Source organism: Cavia porcellus, unplaced genomic scaffold (assembly GCF_034190915.1).
Source record: "Cavia porcellus strain 051 isolate PalLab524CR breed Dunkin Hartley unplaced genomic scaffold, mCavPor4.1 scaffold_16, whole genome shotgun sequence".
Lineage (NCBI taxonomy): Eukaryota > Metazoa > Chordata > Mammalia > Rodentia > Caviidae > Cavia > Cavia porcellus.
Window position 1 is genome coordinate 6,567,057 of NW_026947499.1, and position 22,617 is coordinate 6,589,673.

The following is a 22,617-nucleotide window of genomic DNA, read 5'->3' on the forward strand; positions in this document are numbered from 1 at the left end:
TGCTCCCCTAGGATCGCAGGGAAGACAGGCAGAGCCTGGCACCCACCGCCCACCCGCTGCTCCCCTAGGATCGCCAGGGAAGACAGGCAGAGCCTGGCACCCACCGCCAACCCGCTGCTCCCCTAGGATCGCCAGGGAAGACAGGCAGAGCCTGGCACCCACCGCCAACCCGCTGCTCCCCTAGGATCGCCAGGAAGACAGGCAGAGCCTGGCACCCACCGCCCACCCGCTGCTCCCCTAGGATCGCCAGGGAAGACAGGCAGAGCCTGGCACCCACCGCCCACCCGCTGCTCCCCTAGGATCGCCAGGGAAGACAGGCAGAGCCTGGCACCCACCGCCCACCCACTGCTCCCCTAGGATCGCCAGGAAGACAGGCAGAGCCTCGCACCCACCGCCCACCCGCTGCTCCCCTAGGATCGCCAGGGAAGACAGGCAGAGCCTGGCACCCACCAGCCACCCGCTGCTCCCCTAGGATCGCAGGGAAGACAGGCAGAGCCTGGCACCCACCACCCACCCGCTGCTCCCCTAGGATCGCCAGGGAAGACAGGCAGAGCCTGGCACCCACCGCCCACCCGCTGCTCCCCTAGGATCGCCAGGGAAGACAGGCAGAGCCTGGCACCCACCACCCACCCGCTGCTCCCCTAGGATCGCAGGGAAGACAGGCAGAGCCTGGCACCCACCGCCCACCCGCTGCTCCCCTAGGATCGCAGGGAAGACAGGCAGAGCCTCGCACCCACCGCCCACCCGCTGCTCCCCTAGGATCGCCAGGGAAGACAGGCAGAGCCTGGCACCCACCGCCCACCCACTGCTCCCCTAGGATCGCCAGGGAAGACAGGCAGAGCCTGGCACCCACCGCCCACCCGCTGCTCCCCTAGGATCGCCAGGGAAGACAGGCAGAGCCTGGCACCCACCGCCCACCCGCTGCTCCCCTAGGATCGCAGGGAAGACAGGCAGAGCCTGGCACCCACCGCCCACCCACTGCTCCCCTAGGATCGCCAGGGAAGACAGGCAGAGCCTGGCACCCACCGCCCACCCGCTGGTCCCCTAGGATCGCCAGGGAAGACAGGCAGAGCCTGGCACCCACCGCCCACCCACTGCTCCCCTAGGATCGCCAGGAAGACAGGCAGAGCCTCGCACCCACCGCCCACCCGCTGCTCCCCTAGGATCGCCAGGGAAGACAGGCAGAGCCTGGCACCCACCGCCCACCCGCTGCTCCCCTAGGATCGCAGGGAAGACAGGCAGAGCCTCGCACCCACCAGCCACCCGCTGCTCCCCTAGGATCGCCAGGGAAGACAGGGAGAGCCTGGCACCCACCAGCCACCCGCTGCTCCCCTAGGATCGCAGGGAAGACAGGCAGAGCCTGGCACCCACCGCCCACCCGCTGCTCCCCTAGGATCGCCAGGGAAGACAGGCAGAGCCTGGCACCCACCAGCCACCCGCTGCTCCCCTAGGATCGCAGGGAAGACAGGCAGAGCCTGGCACCCACCAGCCACCCGCTGCTCCCCTAGGATCGCAGGGAAGACAGGCAGAGCCTGGCACCCACCGCCCACCCGCTGCTCCCCTAGGATCGCCAGGGAAGACAGGCAGAGCCTGGCACCCACCAGCCACCCGCTGCTCCCCTAGGATCGCAGGGAAGACAGGCAGAGCCTGGCACCCTCCGCCCACCCGCTGCTCCCCTAGGATCGCCAGGGAAGACAGGCAGAGCCTGGCACCCACCAGCCACCCGCTGCTCCCCTAGGATCGCAGGGAAGACAGGCAGAGCCTCGCACCCACCAGCCACCCGCTGCTCCCCTAGGATCGCAGGGAAGACAGGCAGAGCCTGGCACCCACCGCCCACCCGCTGCTCCCCTAGGATCACCAGGGAAGACAGGCAGAGCCTCGCACCCACCGCCCACCCGCTGCTCCCCTAGGATCGCAGGGAAGACAGGCAGAGCCTGGCACCCACCGCCCACCCGCTGCTCCCCTAGGATCGCAGGGAAGACAGGCAGAGCCTGGCACCCACCACCCACCCGCTGCTCCCCTAGGATCGCCGGGAAGACAGGCAGAGCCTCGCACCCACCACCCACCCGCTGCTCCCCTAGGATCGCAGGGAAGACAGGCAGAGCCTCGCACCCACCGCCCACCCGCTGCTCCCCTAGGATCGCCAGGGAAGACAGGCAGAGCCTGGCACCCACCACCCACCCGCTGCTCCCCTAGGATCGCCAGGGAAGACAGGCAGAGCCTGGCACCCACCACCCACCCGCTGCTCCCCTAGGATCGCCGGGAAGACAGGCAGAGCCTCGCACCCACCACCCACCCGCTGCTCCCCTATGATCGCAGGGAAGACAGGCAGAGCCTGGCACCCACCGCCCACCCGCTGCTCCCCTAGGATCGCAGGGAAGACAGGCAGAGCCTGGCACCCACCACCCACCCGCTGCTCCCCTAGGATCGCCAGGAAGACAGGCAGAGCCTCGCACCCACCACCCACCCGCTGCTCCCCTAGGATCGCCAGGGAAGACAGGCAGAGCCTGGCACCCACCACCCACCCGCTGCTCCCCTAGGATCGCAGGGAAGACAGGCAGAGCCTGGCACCCACCGCCCACCCGCTGCTCCCCTAGGATCGCCAGGAAGACAGGCAGAGCCTCGCACCCACCACCCACCCGCTGCTCCCCTAGGATCGCCAGGGAAGACAGGCAGAGCCTGGCACCCACCACCCACCCGCTGCTCCCCTAGGATCGCAGGGAAGACAGGCAGAGCCTGGCACCCACCGCCCACCCGCTGCTCCCCTAGGATCGCCAGGAAGACAGGCAGAGCCTCGCACCCACCACCCACCCGCTGCTCCCCTAGGATCGCAGGGAAGACAGGCAGAGCCTGGCACCCACCGCCCACCCGCTGCTCCCCTAGGATCGCCAGGAAGACAGGCAGAGCCTCGCACCCACCACCCACCCGCTGCTCCCCTAGGATCGCAGGGAAGACAGGCAGAGCCTGGCACCCACCACCCACCCGCTGCTCCCCTAGGATCGCAGGGAAGACAGGCAGAGCCTCGCACCCACCACCCACCCGCTGCTCCCCTAGGATCGCCAGGGAAGACAGGCAGAGCCTGGCACCCACCACCCACCCGCTGCTCCCCTAGGATCGCAGGGAAGACAGGCAGAGCCTCGCACCCACCGCCCACCCGCTGCTCCCCTAGGATCGCCAGGGAAGACAGGCAGAGCCTCGCATCTACCAGCCACCCGCTGCTCCCCTAGGATCGCCAGGGAAGACAGGCAGAGCCTCGCACCCACCGCCCACCCGCTGCTCCCCTAGGATCGCCAGGAAGACAGGCAGAGCCTCGCACCCACCACCCACCCGCTGCTCCCCTAGGATCGCCAGGGAAGACAGGCAGAGCCTCGCACCCACCACCCACCCGCTGCTCCCCTAGGATCGCAGGGAAGACAGGCAGAGCCTCGCACCCACCGCCCACCCGCTGCTCCCCTAGGATCGCCAGGAAGACAGGCAGAGCCTGGCACCCACCACCCACCCGCTGCTCCCCTAGGATCGCCAGGGAAGACAGGCAGAGCCTGGCACCCACCGCCCACCCGCTGCTCCCCTAGGATCGCCAGGGAAGACAGGCAGAGCCTGGCACCCACCGCCCACCCGCTGCTCCCCTAGGATCGCCGGGAAGACAGGCAGAGCCTCGCACCCACCACCCACCCGCTGCTCCCCTAGGATCGCCAGGAAGACAGGCAGAGCCTCGCACCCACCACCCACCCGCTGCTCCCCTAGGATCGCCAGGGAAGACAGGCAGAGCCTCGCACCCACCACCCACCCGCTGCTCCCCTAGGATCGCCAGGAAGACAGGCAGAGCCTCGCACCCACCAGCCACCCGCTGCTCCCCTAGGATCGCAGGGAAGACAGGCAGAGCCTCGCACCCACCGCCCACCCGCTGCTCCCCTAGGATCGCCAGGGAAGACAGGCAGAGCCTCGCACCCACCAGCCACCCGCTGCTCCCCTAGGATCGCCAGGGAAGACAGGCAGAGCCTGGCACCCACCACCCACCCGCTGCTCCCCTAGGATCGCCGGGAAGACAGGCAGAGCCTCGCACCCACCACCCACCCGCTGCTCCCCTAGGATCGCAGGGAAGACAGGCAGAGCCTGGCACCCACCGCCCACCCGCTGCTCCCCTAGGATCGCCAGGAAGACAGGCAGAGCCTGGCACCCACCGCCCACCCGCTGCTCCCCTAGGATCGCAGGGAAGACAGGCAGAGCCTGGCACCCACCGCCCACCCGCTGCTCCCCTAGGATCGCCAGGAAGACAGGCAGAGCCTCGCACCCACCACCCACCCGCTGCTCCCCTAGGATCGCCAGGGAAGACAGGCAGAGCCTCGCACCCACCGCCCACCCGCTGCTCCCCTAGGATCGCCAGGAAGACAGGCAGAGCCTGGCACCCACCGCCCACCCGCTGCTCCCCTAGGATCGCCAGGAAGACAGGCAGAGCCTCGCACCCACCGCCCACCCGCTGCTCCCCTAGGATCGCAGGGAAGACAGGCAGAGCCTGGCACCCACCGCCCACCCGCTGCTCCCCTAGGATCGCCAGGAAGACAGGCAGAGCCTCGCACCCACCGCCCACCCGCTGCTCCCCTAGGATCGCAGGGAAGACAGGCAGAGCCTGGCACCCACCGCCCACCCGCTGCTCCCCTAGGATCGCCAGGAAGACAGGCAGAGCCTCGCACCCACCGCCCACCCGCTGCTCCCCTAGGATCGCAGGGAAGACAGGCAGAGCCTGGCACCCACCGCCCACCCGCTGCTCCCCTAGGATCGCCAGGAAGACAGGCAGAGCCTCGCACCCACCGCCCACCCGCTGCTCCCCTAGGATCGCAGGGAAGACAGGCAGAGCCTGGCACCCACCAGCCACCCGCTGCTCCCCTAGGATCGCCAGGAAGACAGGCAGAGCCTCGCACCCACCACCCACCCGCTGCTCCCCTAGGATCGTCAGGGAAGACAGGCAGAGCCTCGCACCCACCACCCACCCGCTGCTCCCCTAGGATCGCAGGGAAGACAGGCAGAGCCTCGCACCCACCGCCCACCCGCTGCTCCCCTAGGATCGCCAGGAAGACAGGCAGAGCCTGGCACCCACCGCCCACCCGCTGCTCCCCTAGGATCGCCAGGGAAGACAGGCAGAGCCTGGCACCCACCAGCCACCCGCTGCTCCCCTAGGATCGCCAGGGAAGACAGGCAGAGCCTCGCACCCACCGCCCACCCGCTGCTCCCCTAGGATCGCCAGGGAAGACAGGCAGAGCCTGGCACCCACCGCCCACCCGCTGCTCCCCTAGGATCGCCAGGGAAGACAGGCAGAGCCTGGCACCCACCAGCCACCCGCTGCTCCCCTAGGATCGCCAGGGACCGCTGTCTCAGCTGTTTCCCTTTTGCACAGATGAGAACCCAGGTGATCAGAGAGGTCAAGCAAACACTAAATCACACAGCCAGTGAGTAGCAGGTCTGGACGTGAGGCCAGAGCCTGAGCTCTCTCCCTGTGCCCCCGAGCTCAGCAGGTAGACAGGTTTTGCAAAAAGGTCAAATAAACCAACTGCCTGCACCGGCCTCAGGCTGAAGTGAGCCCACAGGTCCACCTGGCCCTAGTCGCCCACATGGGCCTTTGAGGACACTAGATGTGGCCACCTTGGGGTCCTTCTGGCCTTATTGCACGCCACTCCAGCACAGAGGTGGCCTTGGCCAGGTTAGGGAAGGAAGGGCAGCCCCTCCCGGGCGCCCTCTGCTTGGAGAACACTGAGGACCGTGCACAGGGCCCCATTCGTCACCCAGGCCCGCAGGGCCCCAGCCTCAGCCCTGCAGGGAGAAGGGCCCAGAGCCTCGGAATAAAACCCTAATCCCCCCCACACACACACCTGCCCTGTGACAGTGACCGGTCACACCCGACCTCACGTCGGGTCCCAGAGACATTCACCTGCCGTTGCTGGCAGAGTTGCCCGGCTCTGCACAGAACCTGAGCACAGAACCCAGTCCTTCCCCCACGAGCCACGGCTGCAGTCCACTTTATGTGAATTCTTATGAGAAAATATCGGCCTCCCTCTCCCCCAGTTTTTCCATGAATGTGGTAAGAGGCTTCAGTCCAAGAACCGGCAGAAATAAAAGTATCACTGCATTGCAGGATGCAAGAGAGATTAATTAAATCCAAATTCCCCAGAACCTTAAAAGGTGAACTCTGCTCCAAACAGACTCTTGGTGCAGCCTGGATTTCAAAACAAAGCCACACTGCAAAGTCACAGGCAGGTCTCTCTCCAGCTGGCTCCCCGAATCTGTGGCAGGGGGCTGGGCGGGAGGAGGTCCCCGAGAGGGACACAGCCGCCTCCCCGCTGTCCTGTGGAGCCTTAGCGCCCCAGGCCAGACAGACTCCACCGCCACCACCACCAAGCGGGACGGAACCAAGAAGGCGCTGGGAATCCGAGTCACGGATGGAAACTGGCGAGATCAGCCAGCCAGGACAGGCGGCCACGTGCAGCCGTAAGGTGCCAAGGACGGAAGGCAGATGGCCGGAGCCCGGCGGGCGCTGGGGTGCCCGAGGAGAGGTGTCGGCGGGAGGGGGTGCGGCAGGTCCTCTTTCCACAGGCCAGCACGGGCTCCTTTTACTCCAAAGCTGAAATGATCATCCCCAAGCCTGGGGACCGGAAGGTGTCCCCAGAAAACCCTCAGCCACATAAAAGAGAAGGCAGGAGAAACAGGAAGGGGAGAAACATCTCCCCAGGAGCGGATGTGTCCCTCCAACGCCAGCTGCCTGTCGATTACACTTCAAACCCCTTCTACACAGCTGGTGACATCGGCCGCATTAAATCTTGAGTGCAGGCGGGGTGGGGGCGGAAACTGACACATCGGGGTATAAGTGAGTCCCCATCTGCCAGGTGCCAGAGGCGCCAAGCTCCTGCCCCCTGGAGTCGAAGGATGAATTCCAAGGGAGAACGGAGGGTAAATGTGGGGAAACTCACCGGGGAGTAGAATGGGACTAGGGAAGAGCTCCCAAGGGCAGGAGCGGTCCCCAGTGGGCTGCCGAGGGGCCCACTCCTCACAGGAAGTTTTACAGAGCAGAATCACGAGCTGGGGACCCGCAGGTCCAAACTGTGATCCACCAATCAGATTGCGAGTGCAGCCACTTAGGTGATGCGGATCCCATAGCAGCCTGGGCGCATGGGTGACACCTTAACCTTGGTCCTAATGTATATCATCTATCGACTTGGTCTATGATAAAATGATGGGTCTTTTTTCTTGCTGAATCTTTGCTTATTCTTTTTTTTTTTTTGTCTTTTTCCTTTTTATCAGTACCGGGGATCAAACTCACGACTGCCTGCTTGCAAGGCAGGCGCTTATGCCGCTGAGCTAAATCCCCAGCCCCACTTTGCTTATTCTTGTAATCACTTGGTATTACCCGAGAACCTTTTGGGGACCACGAGCTCTGGGATAGCTTGGGGGACATCCAGAGATGTCTGCTGTCACAGAGCGAGGCCTGTGGGCTCAGGGCTTGGTGGACAGACAGGCAGAGAGATCCATGCTGGCTAGGACGGGAGCGGGAGGAGTCACAGCGGGGTGCGATGTCCTTCTTGTGTGCTGATTTTATGAAATTATGGGCTTAACTTGATGGAATCCATCTCCCCCAGAAACACAGTTCTCTATATGTGTTCCGACAGTGACACCGAGCTACGTTTATGATCTCTGGACGCTAACCAGGTCCAGGCTGCCCGCCCAGGGGAATGGAGCCCCTGCTGTTATGGACAGGTGACAGGTCTCTGTCACACTGGGCTTGGGGAGTTTATTTCCCCATCCTGCAGGCTGTGCAGGCTGCAAAGACCCCTCGGGAACAGACCTCTGTCTGTCTCTGTCTCTTGTCTCTCTGTCTCTTTCTGTCTTGGCCACCCAAGGACCGGGGGCCTGGCAGTGTCCAGAAGGGGAGAGGTCGGGCAGGCCAGAGCCACCACAGGCTGGCTGTGTGTCTGGCGTGAGTCACTGAGCCCCTCTGTTCCTTGATTTCCTTACCCACGAGGAGGGCTGTGTCCTGAAGATCAGGAGTGGGACACCTGATCTTGCCCAGGCTGTCCTGGCCCCGGGGGCCCTTCTGAGACAGCCAGCCCACGCTGTGGCTCACCGTCCCTCTCCGTGACCAGAGGCCCCTCATCTCCGTTACTGTTACTTCTCCCCAGGGCAGCTCCAAGCCTCGACCACCATGTAGCTCGGCCCTAAGGAAGTGGGGCCGCCTCTGGTGTCCTCCCTGGGCTGTGTGGCACGGGGCCACCTCTTCCTTTAAGGTCACAGATGCCGGAAGGTGACAGCTGGGCCAGCCAACATCTTCAGCTTTGGCCCAGGGCCGCTGCACGCTGCAGACGGGTGACCAGGAGGGGGTGCCTCCAGCTTCATGTACTAACTGTCCTAAAGGTCACAGACCATGAACCTGTGACCAGAGGCCGAGACGCACAACCGTATACGGAGCAGACCGGATATGATAACTGTGTCTTATACATAACGTAGTACACGTCACAGGAGTGTGGTAATAACCAGTTATATTTTTATGTCATATGTAGCATGTATTCTTTGCCGATTGTATAACCACACTATATATTGCTGTATAGTAGTGTACAGAGTACACCGATATACCTATGTTAATATTGCATATTAATCTAGGAGAGCACATCAAATAGTCATAGGTAAGTCTAGTGTATGTAACAGATGATACTCACGCTGTACATACAAGGTGTGATTAAAATACGTGGTGAACATTTAAATGAAAAGATGTATTCCAGAGGAGGACACAGTGCCACGAATCCCTCTCGAAATCCTGCCTCTGCTTCAAACACACTCAGCCCATCTCGCTCATGGCTTGCTGTACCAGCCCTAGAAATGCTTTCCGCAGTGTCTTTCCACGATGTGCTGAAAACCCGCCCTGGCTGGCCTTGAATCCGAGGCGATCCTCCTGCCTCAGCCTCCCAAGTGCTGGAATGGCAGGTGCACCCACCACACCCAGTTCGGGTTCTTAGAATGACCTGAATGCTAGACCCTGCCGTGGGCTCTGTCCTCTCTGAATTGGGTTCTTCACAGCTGTTTCCTGCCGCTGTGTTCAAAGGGCTCTTGGGAGCAGTTTCACACAGACCACTTGAAAACGGGAACCCTCGGGGTCTCCTAAGAGATGTACACATGCCCTGCTCCCCCTGGGAGCCGTGGTGCAGCCCTGCGTTGGTCACAGTGCGGGCGCTGCTTTGCACAGCTGGGTGGGCTCAGTGTGGCCCTAAGGGTGCCTGAAAGTGGCCCAGGGATGGGATAGAAAGTCAGAGTGACCCCACGGAGAGAGGCTCACGCGACCTTTTACTCAGAGACAGTTTCACTAGATTGCCCAGACTGGGCTTAAACTTGCAATCCTCCTCCTCAGCCTCCTAGAACACTGGGATTTCAGACATGCGTCACAATATGCTGCCAAAACATCTTTCCTGCAAGACAAAGATCTGTAGTCCATTCTATTTTCAAAGTCTGATTTATGTGTTTCACTGTGGTCTTTCTCTAAGTGAGTGGCGCGGTTACTGCGTGCCATGCACCCTCTCACAGGCCTCAGTTAGAAGGAACATAAACCACGAGGTGGGTGTTTTCCCGGCAGGAAGCAGCTCTTTTAGGGTTGCATTGCTGTCCTTTCCTGAGTCCCCGTGACAAGGAGCGGGCAGAGGGTGGTGGCCAGGCCGGGGGAGGCCGGTGGCCCCAGGACAGGGGTGCAAAGCCACGCATGCTCTTGGTCCCTGTCCCAGATGTCCACGGCCATCCCACTTCTGGCCTCCATTATGGAACTTCAATTTGTCTCCAAAAAAAAAAAAAAAAAAAACAAGGAAGCTACTTCTGTACCAAATTCAAATTCTGCATGGTCCCATCGAGACACTGATACGAATTTTTCCAGCAAAAGAAATGATCTTCCCGCAGCTTCTGAGGTCAGGCCCATTTCTCACATCGGGCTGGGAAGGAAGCCAGGGCCGTGACCCCAGCTGCACAAACCGGCGACCCGGACATGTCTGCAAAGGGAGGGTTTCCTGCGGTCCACTGGGCGGGAAACCCAGGCCAAACGGGCACCAGTCGTCTGGCAGCCTTTGCAGGTCCAGCCAAGCCTGACCACGTCCCTGACCCACGTCCTCACCAGCTCGTGGCTGCCTTGCTGAGGGCAGGCGGGGGTCTCCTTAGTGGCTGCATCTACGTGGTTCTGAGAAACAAGGTCTCACTGTGTAGTTCAGGCGGGCCTTGAACTCACTACAGAGCCCAGACTAGCCTTGAATTTGTGGCGATCCTCCTGCCTCAGCCTTCCAAGCGCTGGCATCCCAGATGTGCACCACCATCCCTAAAGTTGAATCTGCGCTGAAACACCACGAAAACTTGATTTCCAGGGTCCAAAGGCCAAGACCCCATCCCTCCCCGAACACCGGAAGTAGGGGTCTCAGTCCACTCAAATTACCCATCTTCCTCCTCCCGCTGGGTCACAGGGCCTTTGTTTTGTCCACTGCCTGGCTGCTGAAGACATAAGACGGCATCTCAGGCCCCCACTCCCCGCTCTCTGCTGGGCCCCACTGTCCTCCTGGAGAACAGCCTCAGCACCCAGTGATGTGGGGACCCCAGGTGGCCACGGGAATCTGCTCCATCTCCAATTCTCCCAGCAGCCCCAGTCTTTGGGGCAAATCTTCCTGAGGATCTAAACCCCAGGCTGGCTAGGTGTGCTGGGTTCAGCAAAAACCAGGGGAAACAGCCAGGCGTGGTGGCGCAGGCCTGTGATCCCAGCACTCGGGAGGCTGAGGCAGGAGGATTGTTGCAAATTCGAGACCAGCCTGAGCTACAAAGTGAGCTCAAGGCCAGCCTGAATCCTGCCTCAAAAAGACAAAACAAAATGAAACACCCCGGGGAAAGGTGCATTTCCTCAGGAGATGAGTCCTGGGCAAGAGGAGCCTGGTGTGGAGCACACAGGGTGTTGCTGACCCCCAACCAAGAGTCTGTGGGCACACCCACCTCCCACCGTGCCAGCCTCGGTGCCAGCCCTGAGGGGTTGGCGGAACTGCCCCTTCTTCCTTCCCTCCGCTTTGGAATTTATTAACCTATTGTTTAATCCTATCTAGTTCTCCCTCGGTTTATTTGCATAAATCTTTATTATTTAATTTATTACACAAGTGAACGGCATGCTGGTCCCAGTGCCTTCCAGCTGGGCAGCCGGGCTTTCCTGCGGGGCTGGGCCCAAGCCTGGGGTGGGAGGCTGGACAGACACACGGACCCTCTGCAGGGTCCTCCTTGCCTGCCCCATCTGCACGTTCCCAGCCGCTAGGTCCGGAACCTTCCAGGCCTCGAGGCTGACCCAGTCCCACATGGCCATCCACCCCGCCAAGCTTTGGGACTCGGCGACCTAACCGCCCCAGTCCCCAGCAACTCAGTGCTACCCTTGGGTCACGCATCCCCCAAAACCCCACCAAAAGTGCAGAGAGAGAGTGGGGAATTAAAACCAAAAACCAAAACCTGCCACCAAGTCCCAGGCATTCCGCTAAAGTGTATAATTCAGCCAGAAATCTAACGTGATCATCGGCAGGCAGGACTCGGCTTTGTTTTCATTGAAATCAAAGAATGTGTGGCTCACGCCCTCCCCACCCCCCAGACGGAAACAGGGTCTCCCTGGAGGAAGTGCAGGTCCGGGTCCCAGAGGACAGGGTCTCCTCCGGAAAAGTCACCTCTCTTGCAGGTACGTTTGTCTTGGAAGGCGGCAGAGCACCTTCCACACGCGCTCGCAGCCTGTTTTAAATCAGTGCCTCGGGCCTTCCTGCCAAAGCTGTCAGGTATGGAGAGACTCGGCAGAGTGTATAAACAGTTTTAAAATTCCTCTGGCCGTGATTGGGAAATAAAAGCGTCCCTTCCCCCTTTTATGTCCTTTCCTGCTGGGATTACTAAGGAATTCAAGGCGTGTGGAGTCTATGAAAACCTCTGCTTCCCGTACAGGAGACGTGTGCTCTTTACCTCCTGACAAGGCTTGAGGGGATTAAGCAATTGATTTAATCAAACGAGTACTTTTTTCAGCCTAGAGCTCCACCCTGGATGTGAAAAGCTTTTTGTAAATGTAAAGAATGCGGGGTTTGGCACGGACTCTGCACCTAGCGAATCAAGGCAACTGGACAGCAGAGGTGCTGGAGTGACCTTGATTTAAGGCAGACTGAAAGCTCTTAACACCATGCGTTAGTATAGCAAGCTCTCTGATCATCGGGCAGACAGCCTTTATTTATTTATTCATTTATTTGTTGCTCTCCTTGCTCATCTCTTTCTGGAACAGACTTCGGACTCCCCGGGGAACCCAAAGGGTTCAGGTAAGGCTGCATCCAGGCAGTACAGCCCCTGGGCCCAAGGTCACCCTGATTGGCTCAGCAGTGGGCACGTGACTCAGGACCAGCCAATGGGAAGCCCCAGTTGTCGGTGGGCATGCTGGGAGCAAGGCCGCGTCCTCTCTTCCAATTACTGAGGCTAGTGCTGCCACCTGTGGTGTCGATGCTTGGTTGGCGTTAGTGCTGCTGGTGGCCAGTGGGCGAAGGTCTAGAATGCACTCGGCAGGGAAAAGCCAGGAGCAAGGAGAGAGGCGGAGAGAGGGCGGAGAGCCGCATCCTGATGGCTCTGCTGGAGCCCCGTGGTCCAGCGAACACAAAGCCTGCAGTTTCGGTGGTGCTTGACCAGACGGGGTTCTGTCACCTGGAGCCACAGACATATGCGTGTTTGTCTGGAAAACTGGCGACATCGCAGAGGTCGAAAAGCCGCTCTGCAAACGCCATTCTGTCAGCCTCCCTTGCCGTCACTATGGGCGCAGCCAAGGACCTTGGGCTTCCCCTCCGGGCCACCGAGGGAGCCGGGGCTCTTCCTCGGCTCAGCCTCCACCCGAGCCTTTAAATCCCCAGTGTCACCACGCGGTACACTTAGGTACACGCAGTCAGGGGACACGCGGACACGCAGGGAATCTGTGAGCGGGTCCGGGGAACTCGAGGTGTGAACGAGGCCAGGCGAGCGGTGTCATGGAAACTACTGTTCCGGGAAAGGACACGTTGTGCAGAAGAAAGCGACACATTGTCCTTGTCTCCCCGCAGACTCCCCCCAGCTTTGGCCCACGCACCCCCATCTCGCTGCTCTGGGAGGCAGCGCTGGGGTCCCCTTTGGTGACTGTCTTTAGTCCCCCTGTCGTGACCACCTCAGTGTCCTGAGTTAATTCAAAATATAGATGGCAAGGCCTTTTCCTTTCTTTTTCTGGTACCGGGGATCAAACTCATGCCCTTGCCCGGCAGGCGACATCGCAGGTGCTTACTGCGCTGAACTGGATCCCCGGGGCCCGGGTGTGGCAATTTCTGTCACGCATAAACGTGACGGTGCCCCTCACCCACCTTCACCGGATGTGACACGGGCGCCTCCTACCTCTTCCCCAAAGTCGAAATGACCCAGGCCCAGGGCAACGCCCAGACCCGCTGGCCACATTTACGGGCCCTGCCAGTCCCCAGGAACCACTGCCCATTTACACAACAGCCGCTGGGGACCACAGCTGTGAGATACGTCAGTCCCCACACTGCCCCCGCACCCCAGAAAAAAATAAGACGTTGGCTTCCTCTGTCACAGCTGGCTTCAAAGGTTCAGGGACAGACCGACTTTCTGATGCTCCAGCTTTTCCCTGGGATGCCCCCTCGCCGCTTCTGTTTTTAGGGTTAATTTCTCTTATTGCCTTAGACACTACCTTCTCCGAGTTTCAGGGCACTCCAAAGGCTTTAGGGTTTTCAGGGTGGTGGCAGAGGCTACACGGTGAGCTCCCACCTAAGGCAACCGGGACCACACATGGGGTACACAGTCCCACGCTCCCCCGAGCTTGAGCTCGAGGTTTTGGTCTTCACTGTCTGCAGTGGTTTGGATGATCCTCCTGCCTCAGCCTCCTGAGTGCTGGGATTACAGGCGTGCACCACCGTGCTGGGCTCTGGTTTGGATCCCACCCCATACTGGGGAATGAAACCCAGGGAGTGCTCAGCTGCAGCCCCAGTTCTCAGTATGTTTTATTTTGGAGGGGTCTTCCTGCGTTGCTCAGGCTGGGCTCCGACTTGTGATCCTCCTGCCTCAGCCTCCTTCCCGACCTGGCATGAGCCCTGGCACTTGGCAGGTTGGATCTTGAAAAGCCTGAAAGCCTGTGTCCTCGAAAGACTGAAAGACTCGGACCTCGAGGTCCAAGGGGAGTCCTTCAGCCAAGAGCGCTGTGGGCCTCGGCCACACTCTCCCTGCTCCACTGCACAGCTGTTCCCACTGGAATCTGCAGAGCCCGAGCCCTGCAACTCTCCCAGCACTCGGGAAGGAGAGGAGACTGCATTCTGGTTCAGGCAGCTCAGAGACGTCCTTTTGGAGGGAGGGAGCCACTGGGAACAGGCAGCCTGCACTGTGACCACTGCCACTTCCTGGGGCAGAGCCTACATGTCCTCTCCTGCCTCTCAACTCCTCCCTCTCCATCCGGCATCCCCTGGCAGCCACCTACCAGGGACGCAGGGTGGGACACAGAGGACACGTGGAAGGGACATGGAGGGACTTCCTGGGCAGCCCACCCTGCGTTCAAGGTGCCCCGGCCAGGGATGAGAAGATTTGCCATCTTCTGAAAATATAATAGTGTCTCCACACCAGCTATGAAACAAAGCATAGCTGGCTCCTGTAATGACAAAACTGACATTCTAGACCCTTGTCACATTTCTTAAAGTGGCTTCACTTGGATTCACATCCATAGCTGGAAAAAATGGGCACAAAATGTTTGGTCTTCCGATTCAGCGTGGCCAAGAGGGGCTGAAGGGGCAACGTCGATGATTTCCCATGTGCTGGGACCTCCACAGTCCCTTTGCTTCATTAGCTCAGTCATGGTTTGCTGCAGCGAGCTACTGCTGTATAACAGGCAAGCCCAAATGAAAGTGACTTAAGGAGGAGCCATCTTACTTAGCTGATAATTCTGTGGGTGGGGAATTCAGGCTGTGCTCGGCTGGGTGATGCTTCTTTCCCACTGAGGTCCTCAGCACTGCTCAGCTAGCTGATAGCTGACCTCAAGAGTCCGAGATGGCTTCGTCTTCCGCCTGGTACTTTAGAGGGGACCCAAAAGCTGGAAGGCTGGGCCGCAGGGCACTGCCAACAGTTAGGATGGCTCCTGAATATTGCAGGGAAGGAAGCAGAGGCTGGCCTTGTGGGCCACTTCTCCTGGAGTCTGCCGGGCAAAGCAATCACCAGCTGCTCCTCCCCTGGAAGAGGAGCCAGGCATGGGGGACGATGTGCTGTGAAACTGCCCCAGGGCGCTGACCGGTCTTCTCCCACCTTGGGGTCTGGAAGTGCCACACACCAAGGGGCGCTGGGAGACGCGACAGCTCGCGCCCTGTGCACCATGACCCACTGGGCATGACCTCGTGCTCCCCGAGGGGAGAGGATGCCATGGACTGAATCTCTGAAAAGCAGCTGGGGTGGGCACTGGGTGTCCCCGGCTCCACCCAGGCCCCGGCTGCCCGTCTTCCCTCCCATCTCTTGCCTCAATTTATCCTGTTGAGCACCGTGCATAAAGCTCAGAGAAGCTGCAGACATTCAGAGTTCACCAACACAGCGCAGCCCGTAACAGGTCAGGGTTTCCAGCATGGCAGATCATCTCGGGAACGCCCAGTCGCTGTTCCTTTCTGTTCCTGTTTCTTTTTCAATCTTTTTTCCTTTCTTCTTTTTTTTTCTTTCATCAGTTTCTTTTCCTCTTCATTCCACAGTGCTCAAGAGTAAGGGCTTAGTGCCCAGCACAGGAAACGGGGGACCCTGGGGCGGATGTGACCTAGCTCCTGCCCACTTGGTACCCACAGCCAAGTAAAGGTAACAGGCAATCAGAGGATCTCCTGACGAGGGCATCAGTGCCGTGGGGGCAAAGTCAGCAAATCTCCAAGCATTTTGGTTTGCAATTCTTTCATCCTGCCCTCCATAGAAAGATATCAGCCATAGAAAACACAGAAACAAATGAACACAGCAGGGTACGAATAAAACTTTATTTACAAAAACAAGTGAAGGGCCAGATTCAGCCCAAGGCTGGTAGTTTGCTTGCTCCTACTCTGGAGGAAAGGAACTTTTGTTTTATGAAGATGCATCACGAACAAGGGAAATTGGCAAGAAATGAGCTCAGTCAAGGTCTTAGGAATCAGATCAGAGTTTCAGTGGCTTGGATTCTGTATGCAATGCAAAGCAAACGAAGGGTTTTACATGTTAGAAAAACATTTTTGTGCATGGTTTTCTCTTAGCTAGAGCACAAACGGACTCACGGGGAAGAGCGGGAGCATTTTCTGGCGAAGAACTCATCTGTTAGAGAACGTGAGGGTCGGGCAAGACGGCCGCAGTGTCTCGTTTTCAGGGTCTTTATGAGCTTGGAGCAGGGTCACAGAAACACAATCACACGTTCCAAGGCGCCATCACGGGTCCCGTGTGGGAAGGGGCATTTGCAAGGAATTAAAAGGCCATCAGTACAGGAAGGCCTTGTTATTTCTCATGGCTGGTGTCCCAGAGGGTGCCCCATAATTAACTAATTGCTCTCACATTTTGCTCCACAGATTCTAAAGTTGATTTTTTAAAAAGTATTTGGTTCCAAAGGTTCTGCACTATTCTGTTTCCACTGGTGTTAATTTCTTCATTGTCTAGACAGCGGTAGAATCAGACAGGATTATCAAGAGGCAAACCCAAAAGTCAGCCTCACCGGCAGATGGAATTCACAAGCTAATGACCACGGCGGCAGCTGCCACAAGAAAACCTTAACAAAGCAAGCCTCCTCTCAGGCTTGTGCAATTCTGGAATTTGGCACCGAGCAGATATTTTGCATTTTTTAATCCACACGGAAGCCCTCTGAGGAGAACTGCAGAGGACAGGCGTGAATGCGCGGCTATCTGGAGGTGGCGGCCGGCGAGCTCCGGTAAGAGGAATGCTTTCTAGAATGTTAGGAGAAAGAAGATAAATTCCGCCATCCTTGGTGACATCCTAGGCGACAGGGAGTTCCAGACTTCCTAAGTGGAAACTTTCCTTCCTTCTGTGGGCGGGAATCTACTGTGAATCTACTCCAATCTACTGTGGGCGGGAATCTACTCCAATCCAAAGTGTGCCCGGTTTCCAATGTCACTGCACCGGGACGCAGCTTCTCACCAACGAACTCTCACCTGGGGCTCCTGCCGGCCTGCAGGGACAGAAACCTGAGCCCATCAGCTGTCACTCCCCAGGCGACAGCTCCACCTAGCTGCACACCGCAGCGGGATAGGACCCAAACTCACCAGCCTAGACGGGCGCTGCATGTAGGAAATCTGCCACAAACCCAGAGCGGGTCCCAAGACTGTTGGTTTCCACCCATTTGGGCACTTTTCCCCATAAAACAAGAAATCAGTGCGATGACCTCATGACGGCATCGATGTCACAGAGTCCTTCTCTCCGCTTTTCTGCCTGTGACAGAGAGAGACCCTTCAAGGTCACAAGGTGACTGCTCCACCTCTAGCCCGTGACCTTAGTTAAAGCATGAGAAGAAAGAGGCAGAAGTGGCACTTAAATAAGGAGAGCAAAGCAATCCCAGAAGTCCCCTTGGGGTTTTGACCTGTAGCTCATTGGCTAGAGCGGTGTCATGTGACTGTCTATAACTGCAAAGGAGCCTGGGGAATCATTAGTTAGGAAGGAAAGGGATGACACTGGGAAGGTGATTTGATGCCTGTTAAATCCTGGTCTGATGCAACCTCTGGAATCCATGAGGCCCGTCTTACAACGTCACATCCCAGACGGGGTCCACACAATCAGAATATAAAAATGCAATGGCTCCTAACTCGGGGTTTGGCTTAATTTATGGGGGCTGCGGGGAATCCAGCTGTAACATTTGCTGTCTGTGGGTCCTCCACCAACACACCTCTCTTGTCTATCAGTTTTCCTGTTTATAAAATGAGAACAACGAGGAGACTTTAAAAAATAGCATTCCCGAGGATTTATTCCCAAATAATAAATAGAGGGTGGTGCGTCAGTTCATGAACTTAATTGGTTCCACAATTGTGGGGAAAGGACGGTGTCTGTGTTCCTCACCCCGCGTGGAGGTCTTGAACAGGCGTGTTTGGGAACAGAGGTATTACTGTACCGTGAATTAAAATGAGACTGTCTGATCAGTGGTGGGACCTGGCAAGAACTCAGGAAACTGAGTTTCTGTCCCTGCCTGGCTCCGGACAGGCTGCCCAGGAAGCGTAGGCGGACTTCTCTGCTTGGATTCTTTACTCTGGGTCACTTTTGGGACCTAGTTGGCTCTGGGGACCCATTTCTGCCCCTTCACCAACCCGTTAATTCTCTGTTTTTTTCACTGTCTTTTTGGTCTCGCTCTGCAGTTCAGGGTGCCTTGAGCTTACTGTGCAGCCCAGGCTGACCTCAAACTCCTAACGGTCCTCCTGCCTCGGCCTCCCGTGTGCTGGGATTACAGGTGTGCGCCAGCTGGTAATTAAACTTTCAGGAATTCTGGAAGCCACTCACTAAGCACAGCTATTCATGAAAACTTAAAATGAAATAAATTATACTAAAATGAAAGGTTATAAATACTTGCTTCCCTACCTCTCCGGCCATCAGCTGGGCAGTTGAAGCTGGCCAAGTAGGAGCCCTTACAACGTGAAGTGGGCGCACACCGCCGGCTGGGCCTGGACTATTGTTCTGTAGACAGGCTATGCTGAGAAAATGGATGGAAAAAATACAGCGACGTAGCCAGAACTGGAACAGTCATGTCTGTGGTTATCGCTGATGGCATGAGAAACCGACAAACATCTACTTGCAGTGTCCCAAAGCCACTAGCCAGTGCCACGGAGTCCATCACAACACGGGTGGGCGAGCAGAGCCCTCCGGCCCACGGGTAAAACCAGAGACCCGAGGCCCTGTGAGCCACGAGGGGCTCTCCTATGGGCATGGGTTGGGGGTAGATTCGAGAGTTTGGCAAAAATCAGGAAATGTATTCTACAAGAATTGAGGGGTTACATGGAATTTATATTAAACGATATGATGGACTTTATTGCTTGGTGCAAAGTACATGCCTCACATTCTTTGTTTGAACAGAATTTATTGTACCCCGCTCCCCCGCTTTGCAGAGCTGCGTAGGGTTAACCCTTTGTCAGCACGCTAAGGGTTCTAAGTCCCGATCAGTCTCATCCAGCCCAGCCCTGAGGCTCAGGCATCCAAGGCCTTGACGCTTTTGGAAGAAGTTAGCAATGCTATTCAGCTGCTGGCAAGCAGAGTGGGGGACCCCAGGAGCAGGTGCTGACAGGGGAGCCCCATCTTGGTGAGCGAGGCTGGACCCTCTGCTCTGTGTGCAGTGTCAGGGGCCCACGGGTTCAGATATCAGAGCAGGAAGGAATGGGAAACGTGAGGTGTCCTGCCGGTGACCCGCACGGGCTCAGTGTGGGGTTTCCAGGGGGCTCCGTCCCTCCCCAGGTCCTGTTCCCAACCTAAGCTCAAAGTAGACAGCTCATGGGTACAGCCCCTGCAAAGGCTGAGTTGCCTTTGCCACCTAAGAGTCCCAGGGGTGGCTTTGAGAAGGCGCCAGCCCAGGGAGCCCGGCCAGCAAGGCCGCCCCGGTTCCTTGCTTGGGCCGCGGTGCTCTGTGTGTTGGAGACCTGCAGCCACTCCTCCCGCGTGGCCCTCCCCAGCTCCGCTGAGGCCTTGGCTGTGACTGTCACAGGGTTCAGAAACTCCTAATGTGGGGCTTGGAAAGCATGGAGTCACATCCCTGTCATCTCAGCACTCTGGAAGGCTGAGGCAGGAGAATCACGAGTTCGAACCCAGTCAAAGCAATGTAGTAATTTAGCAAGAGTTTGTCTCAGAATTAAAATTTTTGAAAAGGGCTGGGGATATAGCTCAGTGCAAAGGCTCTGGGTCCATCCAAGCCTCAGTACTGCAAATATCAATAAGTCATTAAAAATCGTGCCCTGTCGTGAGTGTCTAGAGCACTCTGAACTCTGGGCAAGGTAAACACGCACGCCTTGTCGGGACACGGGGGGTACAGCGCTTGGAAAAGAAAGACAGGAGAGACACCTTTGCTGTCTGCACCGCGTTACACTGCACTGCACTGCACTGTACGCACAATCTTTATTTTAGGATTCATATATAGTAAACCCGATCAATTCACAGAGCCCAGATAATTAAGTAGTGAAAAGGCATTCTTTGTGGCAAGCTACAACGTGACAGACTACAATGTTTATTCTAAAACTATCTAAGTGAAGTAAATAATCACAACCAGTTCTCACAACTTCTCTAGCCCAGGAAGAAATTCATTAGCTCAAGAATGTTGTTAATTTGTCTGCTGTTAGTGTCACAAAGGGTGGCCAGCCACTTCCTCAAGACTTCTGCAAAACAAAGCCAGCTCACAGTATGGATTCCAGAGGGTGAGGGCTCACTGAGAACGGGCATTCCCGTTCTACCTCCTTCTCGCATACCAGGGCGGCTATTGTAAATTGCAGGTTAGAGGGGGTTGGGCCTACAAAGTGACACCTCATCCCCCACACTTCCTTCCTTTTTATTTTTTAACAACAATTTCCATAAGATCAGGTTATTAATAGCATTTCGTCTTATGCAGTAAAAATACACAAGAACTATGGCAATGAGAACTATAATTAAACTAAGTCCCATGCCACTAAAAGTGTGGGTAATGCTCTGCCAGATTCCTTTGGAATCTAATCCTTTTAAAGATTGAGCAAGCAATTGCGCGAATTGTGCTAGAGATTCATCATCATTTTGCTTTGCAAAATCCTTGTCAATTTGATTATGCAAAGATTCTATTTCCTCCTGGGCAGAGGTGTTTCCATTTAAATACATTCTAATCATTTCCCATTCATGTTCTGTCTGATTATAAGGTCGTTGGGTTATACAGAAAGTAGTTGAATTCCAATCACATTTTAAAAACACTTGATGCTGAAGAGCCAATATTTTTCTACCCATCCATTCAACTGTTTGTTTAAGGAGGTCTATTTGTTGTTGTAGTCTGGCGTTTATCTGCCACTGAGTTAACCAAAGTTTATGAGAATTCTCATGCCATAATTCGACAACATGTTTTTCTTGCAAAGAGGTTTGTAAAGCTACTCCTGAGACTGCTGCTAGAGAGGCTACAGTTATCAGACTTAACAGTACAGCAACCACTATTTCAATAAATCTTTTTGTACGTTTTAACAGATGTTTAAAAAATTCAGTAGTAACAGAAATTACCGGGTCTTGAGACCAAGGTCGAGTTAAATTTACAGGCAACCAAATATGAGTTTTTTGTTGTAACAGCATAACTGTATAAGGCTTAGTGAAATTTAGTGTGTTATTTAAGCATGTAAACAATTGACAATTTAAACAAGTACAAGAAAAATGTGTAAAATTAAAAGTTCCCACTAAAAAGACATAAGGCAGAGGTGCACAAACAGTAATATTATACATTTTAAACCTAGTAAAATTATAAGTAGTAGATACAGATCGACTAGTCCCTGAATATGAAACATTGTACAAGGTTACAGGTTGTATAGCGGCTGGGATCTTCTAAATATGATTTTGAAGGTGATGAGGGTATTCTTCGGCTGCAACAGCAGGGTTAGCGATTCCACCATCTCCCCACCACAAGAGAGCCGTCTTTTGTTGAAATATAGGAGCTCCGTCAGTTATTTTCTTTGGATCTGGAAGACTATACACAACAGAGAGATTACATCTTGTCTCATTCCATTTAGCACATCCATTAACGAATTTTCCAAATGGTCCCCAAATAATATACCCATCAATATTTTTAGCAAATTTTCCCATACATAGTTGCCAAATTATGGGATTATAAGAAATATTTTTATAAGTAAATTCAGGGCATACAGGAAATGTATTTGTATCAGGTGCTGTTAAATTTCTCCAGGTAACATTAAAGGTTTGAGCAGCCAAGGCTTGAAGCCTTGTCCTTTTGTTGCCTGCTTTTATTCCATGTTGAATCCAATACTGCCATCCCAGAGGGATGCAAGGCGGTTCCCCAATGCAAATAGGCCTTTGATTACCATAATAAGTAAAATTGAATAGTGTCCCATCATCTTGATTGTGGGGGGTTAAATCAGCCCACGGTGCTGACAAAATTTCTCTAGGTGTGGTATAAAGTAAAATATCACTAGTTCCCCATTTTACAGGTTCTAATAAAGGGGGGTTTGGAATATATGCCCAGTACGAATGCGGAGGTACCTCAGTCCCCGATGCAACGGTGAGCAAGGCACATAAAGCTAAAAACAAGTTTTCAGGGTTTAAAGGCTTTCCTGCTTGAAGGACAAGCCGTTGCCCTTCTATGGTCAATTTCTTTAATTGTCCCCATGTAGGGAGGGGATTTAAATTTGGTCGCTGTGAGCGGCGGGATTTTCTTAGCTGTAATCTGGCCATGGCTGCGATAGGAACAAACTCAGCATCCTCAGCTTCTAGCTGGTTTCGCGCTCGCTTCTGAAGGCACGGTTTCGGTTCCTTGGGGAGTTGTCTCCGGGGCTGGTGAACAGGATCTGGAGACGCGGGTCCTGATCCATCGTCCAGGGACCCACTGCTGAATTCCATTTTCTGTGGAGATATAACCAAAACCTTTCCCCCTATAGAGCAATGTGCCCCTCTCCC

General features: G+C 56.3%; 1 long non-coding RNA gene across 1 annotated transcript; it reads right to left on the bottom strand.

The window, feature by feature from the left end:
* Positions 1–16,005: 16,005 nt before the first annotated feature.
* LOC106026291 (uncharacterized) lies at positions 16,006–17,700 on the bottom strand. Its single transcript, XR_001199910.3, has 2 exons — positions 17,283–17,700; positions 16,006–17,188 (listed from the first exon to the last, which is right to left on the bottom strand). It is a non-coding gene; the product is annotated as an uncharacterized LOC106026291 (long non-coding RNA).
* Positions 17,701–22,617: the final 4,917 nt, after the last annotated feature.